General features: G+C 33.9%; 1 protein-coding gene across 1 annotated transcript in view; it reads right to left on the reverse strand.

The window, feature by feature from the left end:
* The window catches only part of LOC102806918 (uncharacterized), a 37366-nt gene extending 34559 nt beyond the window's left edge, over window positions 1–2807 (reverse strand). The window contains exon 1 of the mRNA XM_085507601.1: window positions 2693–2807. The gene's annotated coding sequence lies outside the window, so the exon portion shown is untranslated. The remainder of the gene's footprint in view (window positions 1–2692) is intronic.
* Window positions 2808–25219: the final 22412 nt, after the last annotated feature.

The raw sequence follows: 25219 nt of genomic DNA on the forward strand, positions 1-25219 counted from the left end.
ATCCTGCGTTATTGTAGATGTTTTGATGTAGAAGTTATCCTGCGTTATTGTAGATGTTTTGATACAGACATTATCCTGCGTTATTGTAGATGTTTTGATGCAGACGTTATCCTGCGTTATTGTAGATGTTTTGATACGGACCTTATCCTACGTTATTGTAGATGTTTTGATGCAGACGTTATCCTGCGTTATTGTAGATGTTTTGATGCAGACTTTATCCTGCGTTATTGTAGATGTTTTGATGCAGACGTTATCCTGCGTTATTGTAGATGTTTTGATGCAGACGTTATCCTGCGTTATTGTAGATGTATTGATGCAGACGTTATCCTGCGTTATTGTAGATGTTTTGATGCAGACGTTACGCTGCGTTATTGTAGATGTTTTCATGCAGACGTTACGCTGCGTTATTGTAGATGTTTTGATACAGACGTTATCCTGCGTTATTGTAGATGTGTTGATGCAGACGTTATCCTGCTTTATTGTAGATGTTTTGATGCAGACGTTATCCTGCGTTATTGTAGATGTTTTGATGCAGACGTTATCCTGCGTTATTGTAGATGTTTTGATGCAGACGTTATCCTGCGTTATTGTAGATGTTTTGATGCAGACGTTATCCTGCGTTATTGTAGATGTTTTGATGCAGACGTTACGCTGCGTTATTGTAGATGTTTTCATGCAGACGTTACGCTGCGTTATTGTAGATGTTTTGATACAGACGTTATCCTGCGTTATTGTAGATGTTTTGATGCAGACGTTATCCTGCGTTATTGTAGATGTTTTGATGCAGACGTTACGCTGCGTTATTGTAGATGTTTTCATGCAGACGTTTTGCTGCGTTATTGTAGATGTTTTGATACAGACGTTATCCTGCGTTATTGTAGATGTTTTGATACAGACGTTATCCAACGTTATTGTAGATGTTTTGATGCAGACGTTATCCAGCGTTATTGTAAATGTTTTGATGCAGACGTTATCTTGCGTTATTGTAAATGTTTTGATGCAGACGTTATCCTGCGTTATTGTAGATGTTTTGATGCAGACGTTATCCTGCGTTATTGTAGATGTTTTGATGCAGACGTTATCTTGCGTTATTGTAAATGTTTTGATGCAGACGTTATCCTGCGTTATTGTAGATGTGTTGATGCAGACGTTATCCTGCGTTATTGTAGGTGTTTTGATGCAGACGTTATCCTGCGTTATTGTAAATGTTTTGATGCAGACGTTATCCTGCGTTATTGTAGCTGTTTTGATGCAGACGTTATCCTGCGTTTTTGTAGATGTTTTGATGCAGACGTTATCCTGCGTTATTGTAGATGTTTTGATGCAGACGTTATCTTGCGTTATTGTAAATGTTTTGATGCAGACGTTATCCTGCGTTATTGTAGATGTTTTGATGCAGACGTTATCCTGCGTTATTGTAGGTGTTTTGATGCAGACGTTATCCTGCGTTATTGTAAATGTTTTGATGCAGACGTTATCCTGCGTTATTGTAGCTGTTTTGATGCAGACGTTATCCTGCGTTATTGTAGATGTTTTGATGCAGACGTTATCCAACGTTATTGTAGATGTTTTGATGCAGACGTTATCCTGCGTTATTGTAAATGTTTTGATGCAGACGTTATCTTGCGTTATTGTAAATGTTTTGATGCAGACGTTATCCTGCGTTATTGTAGATGTTTTGATGCAGACGTTATCCTGCGTTATTGTAGGTGTTTTGATGCAGACGTTATCCTGCGTTATTGTAAATGTTTTGATGCAGACGTTATCCTGCGTTATTGTAGCTGTTTTGATGCAGACGTTATCCTGCGTTTTTGTAGATGTTTTGATGCAGACGTTATCCTGTAGTATCGTCGATGTTTTGGGACAGACGTTATGCCATGTTATCACCGATGTAACGGAGATGTGAATTCATGAATAAAACGATATTTTAATATGCTTTAGTCTAGCTAGATCGCCATGCCAAAAATTGTTAATAGAACGCTATACACAATAGCGTTTTTTCATCACATTTAATATTTTAATCAGTGAAAATAGGATAGGGAAAACATGAGTATTCTGAGATAAGGAGGCAATATACGGATTGTCATGCCATTTTAAGTACAATGACGGATTTTCAATGACGTGATTTATAATACTATACTAAAAACTAGAAATAATGCATTTTCTAAGCGCACTATTTGAGTAATTGTCAGAGTGTACGCTTACTGCATGAAACTGGCCATTTTTAGTACATTAACGCCTTGGGCGTACGCCCATTCATTCATTTGTATGTATCCAGGCAAAAACAATCATGGCGCCAGATGAAACACGATGGGAATTAAGAAGTGTTTTTCTTATCTTATTGAATGTGTGGTAGTGGTATAATTAGTGTTACACGTCAGCGCTAGCGCTCATTGCTTGATGCTAAGTAATATTTGTGAACGTGTTCTCAAACATAATCATATAATGCCAAGTTAATTAACATGTTTTTACAGTATAATAACAAAATTACTAATCATAATTATAATAACGAATTGCATTGACTACATGTACGTCCTTGTGAGTAATAATATAAGTGCACAGAATACTGAAAACACGCCATTGCAGTGACACAGTTGATATACAAGATAAATTATAACGCGAGAAATATGTTCTCAACAGCGTTTGACGGTGAAATTCATTGTTTCAGAGGAAACCAATTAAATATACTCACATATGCACGTCTGTACACTGTAAAGACACGGACAGTCGTCACAATGTAATCATCAACGAACAGCACCAACGACTAAAGTGTTGGAGTCGAGTTAGCGCTATGTTGCAGAAACGCTTTCATCATTCCTAAGGTTTCTATGGTAACCAGTTTCACTGTTCACGTGACCTCATTATACAGGCTTTTGGTGAAAGCAATTCCAGACAATACATTATGGGATGTCGAGTTGTTTATGTATTAATTTACCGAACTAATCTTATCATGCTCGTCGCTACCGACCCCTACACCACAGTCACACAGTCTACTAGTAGAGTGACTGTGCCTACACATATGCGTGTTTACGCAGGGGTGTGTGAGTGTGACTGTCTGCTTCAATTTAACTCAAATATTTAATGCAAATTAATAGTGAAGTCAATTTTAATGGCTTCATTCTGTAGACAACATCCTTTGCATCAAAACTCACTTATATCAAATTAGCCTAGTTGTAAACCCGCTTTTGTTTTGCATACTGTCTTGCCGTAGACAGTGCCATATCACATGTCTTGAAATGAAATAATATTTCATCCTGGGATTTCAGGAAATTGTAAATTTTGTTTATATAACGGAGGCAATTATTTATTTTTTGCCACAATTGTTGATATGCCGTCACGAAATGAACAACTCAGAGAGGTTCAAATTAATGACGTCATGTGATCCGCAAATAGTTTATCCAACGTGCACACTATCCAGTAATAGTGAATATGTAGCTATGATAGGACTAAATATTAAATATGCACATAATAAATATGCACATAATAAATATGCACATATTAAATATGCACATTCCACACTAGAACTCAAGCTCTATTAGACAAAGTTTAGCATATAATGTATTAATGTCAGTATAGTTTGGCTTTCATATATACCGGAACCTGTTAACTGGATTTAGAAACAGTAAATACATTTTTATTCTGGTCCGTTAATCATTGTATGCAGTCGTTTCATTTCACTTGATATATGTAATTAGAATAACTGTAAATATTTTTTTTTTTTGAATTACTCAAAATGACCCTCCAAGAAAAAGCTCCACAAATGTAGGAGAATGCAATTTACAGTTTTTTATATCACTTTTCATTCTCTAGATATTCAACTTTTCATTAGTAATATGAAGTCAGCCATCTTGATTCTCAAGCAAAGCATTGTGGGTAAAGTATGACATCATAGAATCTGTTGTCTGAAATTGAAATATAATCTACTCACATCGGTAAATTGTATACAATATAAGGAAATTTGAGCAATCGGTAGGAAAACATAAAAATCAATATTTTCAATTCTGTTTCCATGACAACTATTTTAGAAGCAAGTTTGGCACCAGTACATATATGCCACCATGTTCTTAACTTTCAGCCAATTTGTTCAACTTTTGAAGTTATAGATAAAATCATTTTCTCAATTTCTGGCAACAGATTCTATTAAGTCATACTTTACCCATAATCCTTTGCTTAAGAATCAAGATGGTGGACTACATAAATTGATGAAAAGTTGAATATCTAGAGAATGAAAAGTGATATAAAAAAACTGTAACTTGTAGCATGTTCTTCCATTTGCCGAGCTCTTTTATCTGGGAGTATTATGTTGTTAGCCTTGACTTTCCCTTTAATGCTATGAAATTTAAGAGAAATCCTTCGAAGTATTGTAAATAATTTAAATGATTTGTATTTCCTGTTTTGGGCCGATGGGCATGTACCAGTTAATAAAGATCCTATTCGTGCTGGATTAAATACATTGCTCAATTGTTGTGTTCCTTGTTGCCTGCATGCGACGAAATGCATATATGTAACAGAATTATATAAGGGAAGAGTATGATTAATAAAGAAACATGACCACTTAATAAATTATCCAAATTGTTTTTCTATATTCACAATATCCAGTGAGTAGTAAATGCGTGTCTGTAATACATTTTTGCTAATTAGATATACACTGGAATGATAAGGTCACCTTATCTCAATTTCTTTATCTATGTGAACAACAACCAATTATTAGTACGTGTGTTCGTGCAATATATATCCAGTTATAACACATCACTCGTTAATACTGTACTGTAATTGGTCAAAACAGGCTAAATTACCATAGTAGCGCAAGGGAAATTACTAGTTACCTAAGAAGACTAGTACATCAACTAGTGCCCGGGGATGACGTCACTCGTCACCTGGTCGTGTGATTTCCAATATGTCGTCTGCTAGTTCGGTCGCTGATATCGATGGTCCGCCTCGAAAGACTGGATGATTTAGCTTCAGTTCAGAAGAAGAACTTGACACACTAGTAGAAAATAAAGATGCGCCGAAGACGAAGGACGCAATCAGGTTTTCTAGAAGCGTATTTACATCGTTTTGTGAAGAAATCGCTAGCAGACGTCGAGAAGAAGATGGCAGACGATCTATGCACGTTCCTCCGGCAATTCTACGTGTAATGTGTTATAAAACAATATTGCATGACCTAATTCGGGCACTAGTATACGTCTATTTTCCCCTCGGGGAAATAGACGTATACTAGTGCCCTCATGGCCATGCAATGTGTGCTTATTAGTAGATCTCTAGGATCTATAATATATCTCTGGGAATTAGGTATCCACATACCTAATAATGATGTCTGAGTAGTTAATAGAATATTCAACCACCCTAAATATGTGCATTTAATTAGTAGTAGATATGTTTCTCTATTACATTTCTGAAATATAGATATGCACATAATAATTTTAACAGTTATGCTCAAAGTATTGAACCATATGTATCACGTGGAATTTAATACTATGACATCAATCTGAAGGAACCGCCTTTAAAAAAATATTCAATACATTTTTGAATTGTATATTACTAAAAGCAATTATTTTCAAAATGATCGGTTTGGCTTCAGAGAAAAGTTCTGCACAACAGACTGCATCGGTAATCCTAAAATCCCTGATAGATATCTGCACCAATATAGTAAGCAAATCACCCTGTTTGTATGTATGTTTTGTGGAGCTTTTGACAGTGTCTGGCGAGATGGGTTGATATACAAGTTACTATACAAAGCCCACGAGAACATTATTTAAATTATTACAATCAATATATATTCATATGTTGAATACTTTGTTAAGACAGGCAAGGGATACACACTACCATTCATTTCAAACAGTATCACCTTACACTTATTCGGTAGTGCAAACTTTGCATAGTGTAGTATAAACTTACAATCATTCCTATTTTGACATATGGTTCAGAAGTATTGTGGGATTGTACTTTAAAATGATTAAACACACGTAACATATAATGAATGAACAATTATATACCAAACTATTTAAGAACAATTCACAATTTGGACAAGTTACATATAAAATCTTACAAAAAAATATCATGCATATCGTAGTCACCCAGTTATTGTAGAAATGTGTGTACGAACGTCAAAACATTAAAAATAACTAGACTTTTAATTTAGACATTACTTATATGCATTACATGGTCACTTTTACTTTTATTATCATATCTGAATCGTTTAACGCCCTATATATGCGAAGAACTGTGATACTGACTCCTGGTGGCGCTATGACCCTCTAAAGCGCACATGACGTGCATGTATGTGCATCATAAAATTAAACAAAAAAGGGTTAAATCTTCCCCTGCTTTCAGAATGTCGTACCAAAATGTCACAAAAAGAATCTTGAAATAATCTCAAAAGCGATCTCTACAAAATTTGAAAGTCTTTCAAAAAGAATAGAATATTGAAGCAATGACAGAAAGGTTGAGTATGATTGTAAAATTGACGTATATGGATATCCACCCCTACTAACAATATTAACTTTTCATGCATATGCGGTCTTTATTTGTACTATAAGACCAGGGGCCCAAAATAAATAAATAAATAAATAAATAAATAAATAAATAAATAAATAAATAAATAAATAAATAAATAAATAAATAAATAAATAAATAAATAAATAAATAAATAAATAAATAAATACAGTTGGTCAATTACTATTTACATTATTTACATTGCATCTTAGTCTTTAAGAATGAACAAAAAAAAACTCACAATCTTTTGAGTAGAGTGGCATTTACAGAGGTCATTAATTGGACAAATGTTTGCAGTGATGGAGGCAGAAAGTAATAATGGGGTAAATACTTAAATCTGAAGGTCTCGAAAAAGGGCAGACAAGAACAAAATGGTACTTGTATTCAATTTCATTAGAATCACATAAGATGCAAAGCTGATCATGTCTTTCAATATCATTTTTGCTGTCAGTTTCAATACGTAAATGGTGACAGGAGTAGCGTAAACGTGACAACATTACTCTGTGAGGATGAATATTTAAGTGACAGATATCTTTTGGGTTCTAGGCTGGTTTTCAAACTACGATAAGTAAGCAATTTATCAAGAGATGGGATCTATCGAGAGATGAAAGTTCAATATTATAAAGCATTTTGTAGCATTGATTTGGGAAACGATGACTTCACATATTAATCAGTTTCGCCAAATATTTAATACATTTCTTTGCGGTCACCAAATAAATTGGGTAACGCCCACATTCCCCCAAGACAGTGACATTTGGTGCATTTTTGGTTATGCCCAGATACATTTTATGTGAAAATATTTGAACACGTTCTAAATATTCATAACGTTGGTATCCCCAGATTTTAGAGGCGTACGTTAAAATCGGGACGACCTTTGAATCAAACATGGGAAGTTGACCAATATTGCCAATTTTAGTTGAAACACTCAAAAGAGACTTTCTACCTTGCTGAACAAGAACTTTAGTGGTATACGACCACATAAGACGAGAGGAAATGTTCATAAAGTAGGGACTGTAGTATGTTCATAAAGTAGGCACTATAGTATGTTCATAAAGTAGGCATTATAGTATGTTCATAAAGTAGGTACTATAGTATGTTCATAAAGTAGGTACTATAGTATGTTCATAAAGTAGGCACTGTAGTATGTTCATAAAGTAGGCACTATAGTATGTTCATAAAGTAGGTACTATAGTATGTTCATAAAGTAGGCACTGTAGTATGTTCATAAAGTAGGCACTATAGTATGTTCATAAAATAGGCACTATAGTATGTTCATAAAGTAGGCACTGTAAAATATGCATAAAGTAGGCACTATAGTATGTTCATAAAGTAGGCACTGTAGAATATGCATAAATTAGGCACTATAGTATGTTCATAAAGTAGGCACTGTAGTATGTTCATAAAGTAGGCACTGTAGAATATGCATAAAGTAGGCACTGTAGTATGTTCATAAAGTAGGCACTGTAGTATGTTCATAAAGTAGGCACTGTAGTATGTTCATAAAGTAGGCACTATAGTATGTTCATAAAGTAGACACTATAGTATGTTCATAAAGTAGGCACTATAGTATGTTCATAAAGTAGGTACTATAGTATGTTCATAAAGTAGGCACTGTAGTATGTTCATAAAGTAGGCACTATAGTATGTTCATAAAGTAGGCACTATAGTATGTTCATAAAGTAGGCACTGTAGTATGTTCATAAAGTAGGCACTATAGTATGTTCATAAAGTAGGCACTGTAGTATGTTCATAAAGTAGGCACTATACTATGTTCATAAAGTAGACACTACAGTATGTTCATAAAGTAGACACTATAGTATGTTCATAAAGTAGGCACTATAGTATGTTCATAAAGTAGGCACTGTAGTATGTTCATAAAGTAGGCACTATAGTATGTTCATAAAGTAGGCACTGTAGTATGTTCATAAAGTAGGCACTATAGTATGTTCATAAAGTAGGCACTATAGTATGTTCATAAAGTAGGCACTATAGTATGTTCATAAAGTAGGCACTATAGTATGTTCATAAAGTAGGCACTATAGTATGTTCATGAAGTAGGCACTGTAGTTTGTTCATAAAGTAGGCACTATAGTATGTTCATGAAGTAGGCACTATAGTATGTTCATGAAGTAGGCACTTTAGTATGTTCATAAAGTAGGCACTGTAGTATGTTCATAAAGTAGGCACTATAGTATGTTCTTGAAGTAGGCACTGTAGTATATGTATAAGGTAAGCACTATAGTATGTTCATAAAGTAGGCACTATAGTATGTTCATAAAGTAGGCACTGTAGTATATTCATAAAGTAGGCACTATAGTATGTTCATAAAGTAGGCACTGTAGTATATTCATAAAGTAGGCACTATAGTATGTTCATAAAGTAGGTACTATAGTATGTTCATAAAGTAGGCACTATAGTATGTTCATAAAGTAGGGACTGTAGTATATTCATAAAGTAGGCACTATAGTATGTTCATAAAGTAGGTACTATAGTATGTTCATAAAGTAGGTACTATAGTATGTTCATAAAGTAGGCACTGTAGTATGTTCATAAAGTAGGCACTGTAGTATGTTCATAAAGTAGGCACTGTAGTATGTTCATAAAGTAGGCACTATAGTATGTTCATAAAGTAGGCACTGCAGTATATTCATAAAGTAGGCACTATAGTATGTTCATAAAGTGGGCACAATAATATGTTCATAAAGTGGGCACTATAGCATGTTCATAAAGTAGGCACTGTAGAATATGCATAAAGTAGGCACTGTAGTATGTTCATAAAGTAGGCACTGTAGTATGTTCATAAAGTAGGCACTGTAGTATGTTCATAAAGTAGGCACTATAGTATGTTCATAAAATAGGCACTATAGTATGTTCATAAAGTAGGCACTGTAAAATATGCATAAAGTAGGCACTATAGTATGTTCATAAAGTAGGCACTGTAGAATATGCATAAATTAGGCACTATAGTATGTTCATAAAGTAGGCACTGTAGTATGTTCATAAAGTAGGCACTGTAGAATATGCATAAAGTAGGCACTGTAGTATGTTCATAAAGTAGGCACTGTAGTATGTTCATAAAGTAGGCACTGTAGTATGTTCATAAAGTAGGCAATGTAGAATATGCATAAAGTAGGCACTGTAGTATGTTCATAAAGTAGGCACTGTAGTATGTTCATAAAGTAGGCACTATAGTATGTTCATAAAGTACGCACTATGGTTTGTTCATAAAGTAGGCACTATAGTATGTTCATAAAGTAGGCACTATAGTATGTTCATAAAGTAGGCACTATAGTATGTTCATAAAGTAGGCACTATAGTATGTTCTTGAAGTAGGCACTGTAGTATGTTCATAAAGTAGGCACTGTAGTATGTTCATGAAGTAGGCACTAAAGTATGTTCATAAAGTAGGCACTATAGTATGTTCATAAAGTAGGGACTGTAGTATATTCATAAAGTAGGCACTATAGTATGTTCTTGAAGTAGGCACTGTAGTATGTTCATAAAGTAGGCACTATAGTATGTTCTTGAAGTAGGCACTGTAGTATGTTCATAAAGTAGGCACTGTAGTATATTCATAAAGTAGGCACTAAAGTATGTTCATAAAGTAGGTACTATAGTATGTTCATAAAGTAGGCACTATAGTATGTTCATAAATTAGGGACTGTAGTATATTCATAAAGTAGGCACTATAGTATGTTCATAAAGTAGGTACTATAGTATGTTCATAAAGTAGGCACTATAGTATGTTCATAAATTAGGCACTGTAGTATGTTCATAAAGTAGGCACTGTAGTATGTATATAAAGTAGGCACTATAGTATGTTCATAAAGTTGGCACTGTAGAATATGCATAAAGTAGGCACTATAGTATGTTCATAAAGTAGGCACTGTAGTATGTTCATAAAGAAGGCACTATAGTATGTTCATAAAGTAGGCACTGCAGTATATTCATAAAGTAGGCACTATAGTATGTTCATAAAGTAGGCACTGTAGTATGTTCATAAAGTAGGCACTATAGTATGTACATAAAGTAGGCACTATAGTATGTTCATAAAGTAGGCACTATAGTATGTTCATAAATTAGGCACTGTAGTATGTTCATAAAGTAGGCACTGTAGAATGTGCATAAAGTAGGCACTATAGTATGTTCATAAAGTAGGCACTGTAGTATGTACATAAAGTAGGCACTGTAGTATATTCATAAAGTAGGCACTAAAGTATGTTCATAAAGTAGGTACTATAGTATGTTCATAAAGTAGGCACTGCAGTATATTCATAAAGTAGGCACTATAGTATGTTCATAAAGTAGGCACTGTAGTATGTTCATAAAGTAGGCACTATAGTATGTACATAAAGTAGGCACTATAGTATGTTCATAAAGTAGGCACTATAGTATGTTCATAAATTAGGCACTGTAGTATGTTCATAAAGTAGGCACTGTAGAATGTGCATAAAGTAGGCACTATAGTATGTTCATAAAGTAGGCACTGTAGTATGTTCATAAAGTAGGCACTGTAGTATATTCATAAAGTAGGCACTATAGTATGTTCATAAAGTAGGTACTATAGTATGTTCATAAAGTAGGTACTATAGTATGTTCATAAAGTAGGCACTGTAGTATGTTCATAAAGTAGGCACTGTAGTATGTTCATAAAGTAGGCACTGTAGTATGTTCATAAAGTAGGCACTATAGTATGTTCATAAAGTAGGCACTGCAGTATATTCATAAAGTAGGCACTATAGTATGTTCATAAAGTGGGCACAATAATATGTTCATAAAGTGGGCACTATAGCATGTTCATAAAGTAGGCACTGTAGAATATGCATAAAGTAGGCACTGTAGTATGTTCATAAAGTAGGCACTGTAGTATGTTCATAAAGTAGGCACTGTAGTATGTTCATAAAGTAGGCACTATAGTATGTTCATAAAATAGGCACTATAGTATGTTCATAAAGTAGGCACTGTAAAATATGCATAAAGTAGGCACTATAGTATGTTCATAAAGTAGGCACTGTAGAATATGCATAAATTAGGCACTATAGTATGTTCATAAAGTAGGCACTGTAGTATGTTCATAAAGTAGGCACTGTAGAATATGCATAAAGTAGGCACTGTAGTATGTTCATAAAGTAGGCACTGTAGTATGTTCATAAAGTAGGCACTGTAGTATGTTCATAAAGTAGGCAGTGTAGAATATGCATAAAGTAGGCACTGTAGTATGTTCATAAAGTAGGCACTGTAGTATGTTCATAAAGTAGGCACTATAGTATGTTCATAAAGTACGCACTATGGTTTGTTCATAAAGTAGGCACTATAGTATGTTCATAAAGTAGGCACTATAGTATGTTCATAAAGTAGGCACTATAGTATGTTCATAAAGTAGGCACTATAGTATGTTCTTGAAGTAGGCACTGTAGTATGTTCATAAAGTAGGCACTGTAGTATGTTCATGAAGTAGGCACTAAAGTATGTTCATAAAGTAGGCACTATAGTATGTTCATAAAGTAGGGACTGTAGTATATTCATAAAGTAGGCACTATAGTATGTTCTTGAAGTAGGCACTGTAGTATGTTCATAAAGTAGGCACTATAGTATGTTCTTGAAGTAGGCACTGTAGTATGTTCATAAAGTAGGCACTGTAGTATATTCATAAAGTAGGCACTAAAGTATGTTCATAAAGTAGGTACTATAGTATGTTCATAAAGTAGGCACTATAGTATGTTCATAAATTAGGGACTGTAGTATATTCATAAAGTAGGCACTATAGTATGTTCATAAAGTAGGTACTATAGTATGTTCATAAAGTAGGCACTATAGTATGTTCATAAATTAGGCACTGTAGTATGTTCATAAAGTAGGCACTGTAGTATGTATATAAAGTAGGCACTATAGTATGTTCATAAAGTTGGCACTGTAGAATATGCATAAAGTAGGCACTATAGTATGTTCATAAAGTAGGCACTGTAGTATGTTCATAAAGAAGGCACTATAGTATGTTCATAAAGTAGGCACTGCAGTATATTCATAAAGTAGGCACTATAGTATGTTCATAAAGTAGGCACTGTAGTATGTTCATAAAGTAGGCACTATAGTATGTACATAAAGTAGGCACTATAGTATGTTCATAAAGTAGGCACTATAGTATGTTCATAAATTAGGCACTGTAGTATGTTCATAAAGTAGGCACTGTAGAATGTGCATAAAGTAGGCACTATAGTATGTTCATAAAGTAGGCACTGTAGTATGTACATAAAGTAGGCACTGTAGTATATTCATAAAGTAGGCACTAAAGTATGTTCATAAAGTAGGTACTATAGTATGTTCATAAAGTAGGCACTGCAGTATATTCATAAAGTAGGCACTATAGTATGTTCATAAAGTAGGCACTGTAGTATGTTCATAAAGTAGGCACTATAGTATGTACATAAAGTAGGCACTATAGTATGTTCATAAAGTAGGCACTATAGTATGTTCATAAATTAGGCACTGTAGTATGTTCATAAAGTAGGCACTGTAGAATGTGCATAAAGTAGGCACTATAGTATGTTCATAAAGTAGGCACTGTAGTATGTTCATAAAGTAGGCACTGTAGTATGTATATAAAGTAGGCACTATAGTATGTTCATAAAGTTGGCACTGTAGAATATGCATAAAGTAGGCACTATAGTATGTTCATAAAGTAGGCACTGTAGTATGTTCATAAAGAAGGCACTATAGTATGTTCATAAAGTAGGCACTGCAGTATATTCATAAAGTAGGCACTATAGTATGTTCATAAAGTAGGCACTGTAGTATGTTCATAAAGTAGGCACTATAGTATGTACATAAAGTAGGCACTATAGTATGTTCATAAAGTAGGCACTATAGTATGTTCATAAATTAGGCACTGTAGTATGTTCATAAAGTAGGCACTGTAGAATGTGCATAAAGTAGGCACTATAGTATGTTCATAAAGTAGGCACTGTAGTATGTACATAAAGTAGGCACTGTAGTATATTCATAAAGTAGGCACTAAAGTATGTTCATAAAGTAGGTACTATAGTATGTTCATAAAGTAGGCACTGCAGTATATTCATAAAGTAGGCACTATAGTATGTTCATAAAGTAGGCACTGTAGTATGTTCATAAAGTAGGCACTATAGTATGTACATAAAGTAGGCACTATAGTATGTTCATAAAGTAGGCACTATAGTATGTTCATAAATTAGGCACTGTAGTATGTTCATAAAGTAGGCACTGTAGAATGTGCATAAAGTAGGCACTATAGTATGTTCATAAAGTAGGCACTGTAGTATGTTCATAAAGTAGGCACTGTAGTATATTCATAAAGTAGGCACTAAAGTATGTTCATAAAGTACGTACTATAGTATGTTCATAAAGTAGGCACTATAGTATGTTCATAAATTAGGGACTGTAGTATATTCATAAAGTAGGCACTATAGTATGTTCATAAAGTAGGTACTATAGTATGTTCATAAAGTAGGCACTATAGTATGTTCATAAATTAGGCACTGTAGTATGTTCATAAAGTAGGCACTGTAGTATGTATATAAAGTAGGCACTATAGTATGTTCATAAAGTTGGCACTGTAGAATATGCATAAAGTAGGCACTATAGTATGTTCATAAAGTAGGCACTGTAGTATGTTCATAAAGAAGGCACTATAGTATGTTCATAAAGTAGGCACAGCAGTATATTCATAAAGTAGGCACTATAGTATGTTCATAAAGTAGGCACTGTAGTATGTTCATAAAGTAGGCACTATAGTATGTACATAAAGTAGGCACTATAGTATGTTCATACAGTAGGCACTATAGTATGTTCATAAATTAGGCACTGTAGTATGTTCATAAAGTAGGCACTGTAGAATGTGCATAAAGTAGGCACTATAGTATGTTCATAAAGTAGGCACTGTAGTATGTTCATAAAGTAGGCACTATAGTATGTTCATAAAGTAGGCACTGCAGTATATTCATAAAGTAGGCACTATAGTATGTTCATAAAGTGGGCACTATAATATGTTCATAAAGTGGGCACTATAGCATGTTCATAAAGTAGGCACTGTAGAATATGCATAAAGTAGGCACTGTAGTATGTTCATAAAGTAGGCACTGTAGTATGTACATAAAGTAGGCACTGTAGTATGTTCATAAAGTAGGCACTATAGTATGTTCATAAAGTAGGCACTATAGTATGTTCATAAAGTAGGCACTATAGTATGTTCATAAAGTAGGCACTGTAGTATGTTCATAAAGTAGGCACTATAGTATGTTCATAAAGTAGGCACTGTAGTATGTTCATAAAGTAGGCACTATAGTATGTTCATAAAGTAGGCTCTGTAGAATATGCATAAAGTAGGCACTATAGTATGTTCATAAAGTAGGCACTATGGTATGTTCATAAAGTAGGCACTATAGTATGTTCATAAAGTAGGCACTGCAGTATATTCATAAAGTAGGCACTATAGTATGTTCATGAAGTGGGCACTATAGTATGTTCATAAAGTGGGCACTGTAGTATGTTCATAAAGTAGGCACTATAGTATGTTCATAAAGTAGGCACTGTAGTATGTTCATAAAGTAGGCACTATAGTATGTTCATAAAGTAGGCACTGTAGTATGTTTATAAAGTAGGCACTGTAGTATGTTCATAAAGTAGGCACTGTAGTATGTTCATAAAGTAGGCACTATAGTATGTTCATAAAGTAGGCACTGTAGAATATGCATAAAGTAGGCAGTATAGTATGTTCATAAAGTAGGCACTGTAGTATGTTCATAAAGTAGGCACTATAGTATGTTCATAAAGTAGGCACTGCAGTATATTCATAAAGTAGGCACTATAGTATGTTCATAAAGTAGGCACTGTAGTATGTTCATAAAGTAGGCATTATAGTATGTTCATAAAGTAGGCACTGTAGTATGTTCATAAAGTAGGCACTGTAGAATATGCATAAAGTAGGCACTGTAGTATGTTCATAAAGTAGGCACTGTAATATGTTCATAAAGTAGGTACTGTAGTATGTTCATAAAGTAGGCACTATAGTATGTTCATAAAGTAGGCACTATAGTATGTTCATAAAGTAGGCACTATAGTATGTTCATAAAGTAGGCACTATAGTATGTTCATGAAGTAGGCACTGTAGTATGTTCATGAAGTAGGCACTATAGTATGTTCTTGGAGTAGGCACTGTAGTATGTGTATAAGGTAAGCACTATAGTATGTTCATAAAGTAGGCACTATAGTATGTTCATAAAGTAGGCACTATAGTATGTTCATAAAGTAGGCACTGTAGTATATTCATAAAGTAGGCACTATAGTATGTTCATAAAGTAGGTACTATAGTATGTTCATAAAGTAGGCACTATAGTATGTTCATAAAGTAGGCACTATAGTATGTTCATAAAGTAGGCACTATAGTATGTTCATAAAGTAGGCACTGTAGTATGTTCATAAAGTAGGCACTATAGTATGTTCATAAAGTAGGCACTGTAGTATGTTCATAAAGTATGCACTATAGTATGTTCATAAAGTAGGTACTATAGTATGTTCATAAAGTAGGCACTATAGTATGTTTATAAAGTATGCACTATAGTATGTTCATAAAGTAGGCACTATTGTATGTACATAAAGTAGGCACTATAGTATGTTCATAAAGTAGGCACTTTAGTATGTTCTTAAAGTAGGCACTATAGTATGTTCATAAAGTAGGCACTATAGTATGTTCATAAATTAGGCACTGTAGTATGTTCATAAAGTAGGCACTGTAGAATATGCATAAAGTAGGCACTGTAGTATGTTCATAAAGTAGGCACTGTAGAATATGCATAAAGTAGGCACTATAGTATGTTCATAAAGTAGGCACTGTAGTATGTTCATAAAGTAGGCACTGTAGAATATGCATAAAGTAGGCACTGTAGTATGTTCATAAAGTAGGCACTGTAGTATGTTCATAAAGTAGGTACTGTAGTATGTTCATAAAGTAGGCACTATAGTATGTTCATAAAGTAGGCACTATAGTATGTTCATAAAGTAGGCACTATAGTATGTTCATAAAGTAGGCACTATAGTATGTTCATGAAGTAGGCACTGTAGTATGTTCATAAAGTAGGCACTATAGTATGTTCTTGAAGTAGGCACTGTAGTATATGTATAAGGTAAGCACTATAGTATGTTCATAAAGTAGGCACTATAGTATGTTCATAAAGTAGGCACTATAGTATGTTCATAAAGTAGGCACTATAGTATGTTCACAAAGTAGGCACTGTAGTATATTCATAAAGTAGGCACTAAAGTGTGTTCATAAAATAGGTACTATAGTATGTTCATAAAGTAGGCACTATAGTATGTTCATAAAGTAGGGACTGCAGTATATTCATAAAGTAGGCACTATAGTATGTTCATAAAGTAGGTACTATAGTATGTTCATAAAGTAGGCACTATAGTATGTTCATAAAGTAGGCACTGTAGTATGTTCATAAAGTAGGCACTGTAGTATGTTCATAACGTAGGCACTGTAGTATGTTCATAAAGTAGGCACTATAGTATGTTCATAAAGTAGGCACTGTAGAATATGCATAAAGTAGGCACTATAGTATGTTCATAAAGTAGGCACGGTAGTATGTTCATAAAGTAGGCACTATAGTATGTTCATAAAGTAGGCACTGCAGTATAATCATAAAGTAGGCACTATAGTATGTTCATAAAGTAGGCACTGTAGTATGTTCATAAAGTAGGCACTATAGTATGTTCATAAAGTAGGCACTGTAGTATGTTCATAAAGTAGGCACTGTAGTATGTTCATAAAGTAGACACTATAGTATGTTCATAAAGTAGGCACTGTAGAATATGCATAAAGTAGGCACTATAGTATGTTCATAAAGTAGGCACTGTAGTATGTTCATAAAGTAGGCACTATAGTATGTTCATAAAGTAGGCACTGCAGTATATTCATAAAGTAGGCACTATAGTATGTTCATAAAGTAGGCACTGTAGTATGTTCATAAAGTAGGCACTATAGTATGTTCATAAAGTAGGCACTATAGTATGTTCATAAAGTAGGCACTGTATTATGTTCATAAAGTAGGCACTGTAGAATATGCATAAATTAGGCACTATAGTATGTTCATAAAGTAGGCACTGTAGTATGTTCATAAAGTAGGCACTGTAGAATATGCATAAAGTAGGCACTATAGTATGTTCATAAAGTAGGTACTATAGTATGTTTATAAAGTAGGCACTATAGTATGTTCATAAAGTAGGCACTGTAGTATGTTCATAAAGTAGGCACTGTAGTATGTTCATAAAGTAGGCACTGTAGTATGTTCATAAAGTAGGCACTATAGTATGTTCATAAAGTAGGCACTGTAGAATATGCTTAAAGTAGGCACTATAGTATGTTCATAAAGTAGGCACTGTAGTATATGTATAAGGTAAGCACTATAGTATGTTCATAAAGTAGGCACTATAGTATGTTCATAAAGTAGGCACTATAGTATGTTCACAAAGTAGGCACTGTAGTATATTCATAAAGTAGGCACTAAAGTGTGTTCATAAAATAGGTACTATAGTATGTTCATAAAGTAGGCACTATAGTATGTTCATTAAGTAGGGACTGCAGTATATTCATAAAGTAGGCACTATAGTATGTTCATAAAGTAGGTACTATAGTATGTTCATAAAGTAGGCACTATAGTATGTTCATAAAGTAGGCACTGTAGTATGTTCATAAAGTAGGCACTGTAGTATGTTCATAACGTAGGCACTGTAGTATGTTCATAAATTAGGCACTATAGTATGTTCATAAAGTAGGCACTGTAGAATATGCATAAAGTAGGCACTATAGTATGTTCATAAAGTAGGCACTGTAGTATGTTCATAAAGTAGGCACTATAGTATGTTCATAAAGTAGGCACTGCAGTATAATCATAAAGTAGGCACTATAGTATGTTCATAAAGTAGGCACTGTAGTATGTTCATAAAGTAGGCACTATAGTATGTTCATAAAGTAGGCACTGTAGTATGTTCATAAAGTAGGCACTGTAGTATGTTCATAAAGTAGGCACTGTAGTATGTTCATAAAGTAGACACTATAGTATGTTCATAAAGTAGGCACTGTAGAATATGCATAAAGTAGGCACTATAGTATGTTCATAAAGTAGGCACTGTAGTATGTTCATAAAGTAGGCACTATAGTATGTTCATAAAGTAGGCACTGCAGTATATTCATAAAGTAGGCACTATAGTATGTTCATAAAGTAGGCACTGTAGTATGTTCATAAAGTAGGCACTATATTATGTTCATAAAGTAGGCACTATAGTATGTTCATAAAGTAGGCACTGTATTATGTTCATAAAGTAGGCACAGTAGAATATGCATAAATTAGGCACTATAGTATGTTCATAAAGTAGGCACTGTAGTATGTTCATAAAGTAGGCACTGTAGAATATGCATAAAGTAGGCACTATAGTATGTTCATAAAGTAGGTACTATAGTATGTTTATAAAGTAGGCACTATAGTATGTTCATAAAGTAGGCACTGTAGTATGTTCATAAAGTTGGCACTGTAGTATGTTCATAAAGTAGGCACTGTAGTATGTTCATAAAGTATGCACTATAGTATGTTCATAAAGTAGGCACTGTAGAATATGCTTAAAGTAGGCACTATAGTATGTTCATAAAGTAGGCACTGTAGTATGTTCGTAAAGTAGGCACTATAGTATGTGCATAAAGTAGGCACTGCAGTATATTCATAAAGTAGGCACTGCAGTATATTCATAAAGTAGGCACTATAGTATGTTCATAAAGTAGGCACTGTAGTATGTTCATAAAGTAGGCACTATAGTATGTTCATAAAGTAGGCACTGTAGTATGTTCATAAAGTAGGCACTATAGTATGTTCATAAAGTAGGCACTGTAATATGTTCATAAAGTAGGCACTATAGTATGTTCATAAAGTAGGCACTGTAGAATATGCATAAAGTAGGCACTATAGTATGTTCATAAAGTAGGCACTGTAGTATGTTCATAAAGTAGGCACTATAGTATGTTCATAAAGTAGGCACTGCAGTATATTCATAAAGTAGGCACTATAGTATGTTCATAAAGTAGGCACTATAGTATATTCATATAGTAGGCACTATAGTATGTTCATAAAGTGGGCACTATAGTATGTTCATAAAGTGGGCACTATAGCATGTTCATAAAGTAGGCACTGTAGAATATGCATAAAGTAGGCACTGTAGTAGGTTCACAAAGTAGACACTGTAGTATGTTCATAAAGTAGGCACTGTAGTATGTTCATAAAGTAGGCACTATAGTATGTTCATAAAGTAGGCACTGCAGTATATTCATAAAGTAGGCACTATAGTATGTTCATAAAGTAGGCACTGTAGTATGTTCATAAAGTAGGCACTATATTATGTTCATAAAGTAGGCACTATAGTATGTTCATAAAGTAGGCACTGTATTATGTTCATAAAGTAGGCACAGTAGAATATGCATAAATTAGGCACTATAGTATGTTCATAAAGTAGGCACTGTAGTATGTTCATAAAGTAGGCACTGTAGAATATGCATAAAGTAGGCACTATAGTATGTTCATAAAGTAGGTACTATAGTATGTTTATAAAGTAGGCACTATAGTATGTTCATAAAGTAGGCACTGTAGTATGTTCATAAAGTTGGCACTGTAGTATGTTCATAAAGTAGGCACTGTAGTATGTTCATAAAGTATGCACTATAGTATGTTCATAAAGTAGGCACTGTAGAATATGCTTAAAGTAGGCACTATAGTATGTTCATAAAGTAGGCACTGTAGTATGTTCGTAAAGTAGGCACTATAGTATGTGCATAAAGTAGGCACTGCAGTATATTCATAAAGTAGGCACTGCAGTATATTCATAAAGTAGGCACTATAGTATGTTCATAAAGTAGGCACTGTAGTATGTTCATAAAGTAGGCACTATAGTATGTTCATAAAGTAGGCACTGTAGTATGTTCATAAAGTAGGCACTATAGTATGTTCATAAAGTAGGCACTGTAATATGTTCATAAAGTAGGCACTATAGTATGTTCATAAAGTAGGCACTGTAGAATATGCATAAAGTAGGCACTATAGTATGTTCATAAAGTAGGCACTGTAGTATGTTCATAAAGTAGGCACTATAGTATGTTCATAAAGTAGGCACTGCAGTATATTCATAAAGTAGGCACTATAGTATGTTCATAAAGTAGGCACTATAGTATATTCATATAGTAGGCACTATAGTATGTTCATAAAGTAGGCACTATAGTATGTTCATAAAGTAGGCACTATAGTATGTTCACAAAGTAGGCACTGTAGTATATTCATAAAGTAGGCACTAAAGTGTGTTCATAAAATAGGTACTATAGTATGTTCATAAAGTAGGCACTATAGTATGTTCATAAAGTAGGGACTGCAGTATATTCATAAAGTAGGCACTATAGTATGTTCATAAAGTAGGTACTATAGTATGTTCATAAAGTAGGCACTATAGTATGTTCATAAAGTAGGCACTGTAGTATGTTCATAAAGTAGGCACTGTAGTATGTTCATAACGTAGGCACTGTAGTATGTTCATAAAGTAGGCACTATAGTATGTTCATAAAGTAGGCACTGTAGAATATGCATAAAGTAGGCACTATAGTATGTTCATAAAGTAGGCACGGTAGTATGTTCATAAAGTAGGCACTATAGTATGTTCATAAAGTAGGCACTGCAGTATAATCATAAAGTAGGCACTATAGTATGTTCATAAAGTAGGCACTGTAGTATGTTCATAAAGTAGGCACTATAGTATGTTCATAAAGTAGGCACTGTAGTATGTTCATAAAGTAGGCACTGTAGTATGTTCATAAAGTAGACACTATAGTATGTTCATAAAGTAGGCACTGTAGAATATGCATAAAGTAGGCACTATAGTATGTTCATAAAGTAGGCACTGTAGTATGTTCATAAAGTAGGCACTATAGTATGTTCATAAAGTAGGCACTGCAGTATATTCATAAAGTAGGCACTATAGTATGTTCATAAAGTAGGCACTGTAGTATGTTCATAAAGTAGGCACTATAGTATGTTCATAAAGTAGGCACTATAGTATGTTCATAAAGTAGGCACTGTATTATGTTCATAAAGTAGGCACTGTAGAATATGCATAAATTAGGCACTATAGTATGTTCATAAAGTAGGCACTGTAGTATGTTCATAAAGTAGGCACTGTAGAATATGCATAAAGTAGGCACTATAGTATGTTCATAAAGTAGGTACTATAGTATGTTTATAAAGTAGGCACTATAGTATGTTCATAAAGTAGGCACTGTAGTATGTTCATAAAGTAGGCACTGTAGTATGTTCATAAAGTAGGCACTGTAGTATGTTCATAAAGTAGGCACTATAGTATGTTCATAAAGTAGGCACTGTAGAATATGCTTAAAGTAGGCACTATAGTATGTTCATAAAGTAGGCACTGTAGTATATGTATAAGGTAAGCACTATAGTATGTTCATAAAGTAGGCACTATAGTATGTTCATAAAGTAGGCACTATAGTATGTTCACAAAGTAGGCACTGTAGTATATTCATAAAGTAGGCACTAAAGTGTGTTCATAAAATAGGTACTATAGTATGTTCATAAAGTAGGCACTATAGTATGTTCATTAAGTAGGGACTGCAGTATATTCATAAAGTAGGCACTATAGTATGTTCATAAAGTAGGTACTATAGTATGTTCATAAAGTAGGCACTATAGTATGTTCATAAAGTAGGCACTGTAGTATGTTCATAAAGTAGGCACTGTAGTATGTTCATAACGTAGGCACTGTAGTATGTTCATAAATTAGGCACTATAGTATGTTCATAAAGTAGGCACTGTAGAATATGCATAAAGTAGGCACTATAGTATGTTCATAAAGTAGGCACTGTAGTATGTTCATAAAGTAGGCACTATAGTATGTTCATAAAGTAGGCACTGCAGTATAATCATAAAGTAGGCACTATAGTATGTTCATAAAGTAGGCACTGTAGTATGTTCATAAAGTAGGCACTATAGTATGTTCATAAAGTAGGCACTGTAGTATGTTCATAAAGTAGGCACTGTAGTATGTTCATAAAGTAGGCACTGTAGTATGTTCATAAAGTAGACACTATAGTATGTTCATAAAGTAGGCACTGTAGAATATGCATAAAGTAGGCACTATAGTATGTTCATAAAGTAGGCACTGTAGTATGTTCATAAAGTAGGCACTATAGTATGTTCATAAAGTAGGCACTGCAGTATATTCATAAAGTAGGCACTATAGTATGTTCATAAAGTAGGCACTGTAGTATGTTCATAAAGTAGGCACTATATTATGTTCATAAAGTAGGCACTATAGTATGTTCATAAAGTAGGCACTGTATTATGTTCATAAAGTAGGCACAGTAGAATATGCATAAATTAGGCACTATAGTATGTTCATAAAGTAGGCACTGTAGTATGTTCATAAAGTAGGCACTGTAGAATATGCATAAAGTAGGCACTATAGTATGTTCATAAAGTAGGTACTATAGTATGTTTATAAAGTAGGCACTATAGTATGTTCATAAAGTAGGCACTGTAGTATGTTCATAAAGTTGGCACTGTAGTATGTTCATAAAGTAGGCACTGTAGTATGTTCATAAAGTATGCACTATAGTATGTTCATAAAGTAGGCACTGTAGAATATGCTTAAAGTAGGCACTATAGTATGTTCATAAAGTAGGCACTGTAGTATGTTCGTAAAGTAGGCACTATAGTATGTGCATAAAGTAGGCACTGCAGTATATTCATAAAGTAGGCACTGCAGTATATTCATAAAGTAGGCACTATAGTATGTTCATAAAGTAGGCACTGTAGTATGTTCATAAAGTAGGCACTATAGTATGTTCATAAAGTAGGCACTGTAGTATGTTCATAAAGTAGGCACTATAGTATGTTCATAAAGTAGGCACTGTAATATGTTCATAAAGTAGGCACTATAGTATGTTCATAAAGTAGGCACTGTAGAATATGCATAAAGTAGGCACTATAGTATGTTCATAAAGTAGGCACTGTAGTATGTTCATAAAGTAGGCACTATAGTATGTTCATAAAGTAGGCACTGCAGTATATTCATAAAGTAGGCACTATAGTATGTTCATAAAGTAGGCACTATAGTATATTCATATAGTAGGCACTATAGTATGTTCATAAAGTGGGCACTATAGTATGTTCATAAAGTGGGCACTATAGCATGTTCATAAAGTAGGCACTGTAGAATATGCATAAAGTAGGCACTGTAGTAGGTTCACAAAGTAGACACTGTAGTATGTTCATAAAGTAGGCACTGTAGTATGTTCATAAAGTAGGCACTATAGTATGTTCATAAAGTAGGCACTATAGTATGTTCATAAAGTAGGCACTACGGTATGTTCATAACGTAGGCACTGTAGAATATGCATAAAGTAGGCACTGTAGTATGTTCATAAAGTAGGCACTGTAGTATGTTCATAAAGTAGGCATTATAGTATGTTCATAAAGTAGGCACTATAGTATGTTCATAAAGTAGGCACTGTAGAATATGCATAAAGTAGGCACTATAGTATGTTCAAAAAGTAGGCACTGTAGTATGTTCATAAAGTAGGCACTATAGTATGTTCATAAAGTAGGCACTGTAGTATGTTCATAAAGTAGGCACTGTAGTATGTTCATAAAGTAGGCACTGTAGTATGTTCATAAAGTAGGCACTGTAGTATGTTCATAAAGTAGGCATTATAGTATGTTCATAAAGTAGGCACTATAGTATGTTCATAAAGTAGGCACTGTAGAATATGCATAAAGTAGGCACTATAGTATGTTCAATAAGTAGGCACTGAAGTATGTTCATAAAGTAGGCACTGTAGAATATGCATAAAGTAGGCACTGTAGTATGTTCATAAAGTAGGCACTGTAGTATGTTCATAAAGTAGGCACTGTAGTATGTTCATAAAGTAGGCACTATAGTATGTTCATAAAGTAGGCACTGTAGTATGTTCATAAAGTAGGCACTATAGTATGTTGATAAATTAGGCACTGTAGTATGTTCATAAAGTAGGCACTGTAGAATATGCATAAAGTAGGCACTGTAGTATGTTCATAAAGTAGGCACTGTAGTATGTTCATAAAGTAGGCACTATAGTATGTTCATAAAGTAGGCACTGTAGAATATGCATAAAGTAGGCACTGTAGTATGTTCATAAAGTAGGCACTGTAGTATGTTCATAAAGTAGGCACTGTAGTATGTTCATAAAGTAGGCACTATAGTATGTTCATAAAGTAGGCACTATAGTATGTTCATAAAGTAGGCACTATAGTATGTTCATAAAGTAGGCACTATAGCATGTTCATAAATTAGGCACTGTAGTATGTTCATAAAGTAGGCACTGTAGAATATGCATAAAGTAGGCACTATAGTATGTTCATAAAGTAGGCACTGTAGTATGTTCATAAAGTAGGCACTATAGTATGTTCATAAAGCAGGCACTGCAGTATATTCATAAAGTAGGCACTATAGTATGTTCATAAAGTGGGCACTATAGTATGTTCATAAAGTGGGCACTATAGCATGTTCATAAAGTAGGCACTGTAGAATATGCATAAAGTAGGCACTGTAGTAGGTTCACAAAGTAGACACTGTAGTATGTTCATAAAGTAGGCACTGTAGTATGTTC

This window comes from Saccoglossus kowalevskii, chromosome 2 (assembly GCF_978046115.1).
Source record: "Saccoglossus kowalevskii chromosome 2, keSacKowa6.1, whole genome shotgun sequence".
Lineage (NCBI taxonomy): Eukaryota > Metazoa > Hemichordata > Enteropneusta > Harrimaniidae > Saccoglossus > Saccoglossus kowalevskii.